This window comes from Sciurus vulgaris (genome assembly GCF_902686455.1).
Source record: "Sciurus vulgaris genome assembly, chromosome: X".
In the NCBI taxonomy this organism is placed as follows: Eukaryota; Metazoa; Chordata; class Mammalia; order Rodentia; family Sciuridae; genus Sciurus; species Sciurus vulgaris.
In genome coordinates this window covers 70,212,314-70,214,102 of record NC_136471.1, presented here as the reverse complement: position 1 = coordinate 70,214,102, position 1,789 = coordinate 70,212,314, and the positions used below count along the sequence as shown (strand labels likewise).

Here is a 1,789-nt window from a genome sequence, read left to right as displayed (position 1 = left end):
TAAAGATACCTATCATTTATCTTTACTTCCATTCCTCACATTTCTATATCCTCTCAAAGATATGAATCCATATGAAAATATTAAAAAACAACTGTAAAAATTTGCTACCATATGTGCATGCTATGCATTGATATGTATCTGTGCATTGCTCTCCATATTTTATACTGAGATACAGTCCTAATTAGTAGTGTTCTATCTTAGGGTAAAGTCTGAGATATATATAGTACTGGCTTTTGCTAGGAACTGTGCATTTGATATATTCCATCATTTTATAGCTCAGCAAAGCAGGTAGTTGAACTAGGAGCAAATGTATCCTTAATAGAGAAAATTTTACTGCCAAAATCTGGAAAATACAATGGAAGTGTGCAGACAACTACTTTTCGGCTTTAAGTTTTTTGGCACTGAGAATTTGTTTTTTGCAACAGAGGAATGGGGCAAACCAAGAACCAACAACTCCAGGACTTCCTGCCTACCTCTGGGACCAGGGGAACAGTTCACCCTCACTCCGCTTGGTTTGGGAGCCTCCCTACCCTCATTGCCTTTTTGCTGTCAGTTACTTCAGGGGAGTCTGGCAGGGACAGGTAGGACAAAGAGCAGAAGTCCAGAGCTCCCAATCATGAAGAGCCCCCTCTCCAGCCATTTTGGAAACAATAAGTACTGTGTGATGGCAGCAGTGGGGAGCAGTCAGTAGTCAGCCAATAGCAGGGGAACCAGTGCACCCAGCGGCCCTGCCCCTCCCTGCAGGTGAGGCCTGGACTGCCCACACCCCTAATTCTGTGATTAGGATGATGTGGATACTAGAATCTGTGAACACAGGCCCACTCATCTCCCGTCTGCAGGGCAAATGAGGTATCTTCAAATGGCTTCTGCATCTGACCTCTACTGAAGGCACCCAGATGTCCCCTGGCCTTGATCAAGCTGCAGTTGTTGAATTGTGAGGCCAGGAACTAAAAGTCTTCATCTCCTACTTGATCTTCTGGGTGTAGTCAATGATCAGGTCCAGGGCCTCCTCCTCCATTGGGCTGATCTCCTGCTGCCAGAAGGAGGGCCCTCTTGACTGACTATGATTAACCAGCAGGTATGAGCAGCGGACCCTGCTGGCTCTTCTGCCAATTTTTGAGGCCACTGTGGCTTGTTGCCCCTGGTTCGCTTCAATTGACTGGTGTTGGTGATGTCATTAAAGTAGTATACCCGGCCTGAGTTGCAGGCTCATGCACTTCTCCCAGCCACGTTGCAGCTTCTCCTCCAGCTGCAGTTTTGATAAGAGGATTAAATCATGACCCATGTGACAGATTGAATCCAGAAACAATCAACACACTCTGTGGACAGTCATCATGCATTGATAGACCTCACTTCAGTAGTATAGGAGTAATAAAATATAATTAAAAATATTGATAGAGAAAACCCCAGGAAAAATATAAGAAAATAGGTCATTTCTGACAAAATTCACTGAAGAATTAAAATAAAATGCAAATTGACTCCTTGAAATATTCATAAAAATAAAACTGACTTTATAAATTAAACTTGTATGAAACAACCAGGCTTATTTGATATATTACTCTTAATGAACCCAAATCTTTTTGGAATTTTTGTTTACTTTTGAGGAAATGTCTATGATACCCAGGCTGGTCTCAAACTCCGAGCACAATGATTTTCCCACATCACCCTGACAAATGCTATGACTACAGACCTATACCACTGAAACTGACTTGTGTGTGTGTGTGTGTGTATACATATATCTGTGAATAATGAATTTTATGTTTTTTTTCAATACTCATGCTTTTATTTC

The 1,789-nt window shown here is 41.9% G+C and overlaps 1 pseudogene across 1 annotated transcript; it reads right to left on the bottom strand.

The window, feature by feature from the left end:
* Positions 1–691: 691 nt before the first annotated feature.
* Positions 692–1,285, bottom strand: LOC306651104 (peptidyl-prolyl cis-trans isomerase NIMA-interacting 1-like; annotated as a pseudogene). The gene has a single exon. The product of its transcript is annotated as a peptidyl-prolyl cis-trans isomerase NIMA-interacting 1-like (transcript).
* Positions 1,286–1,789: the final 504 nt, after the last annotated feature.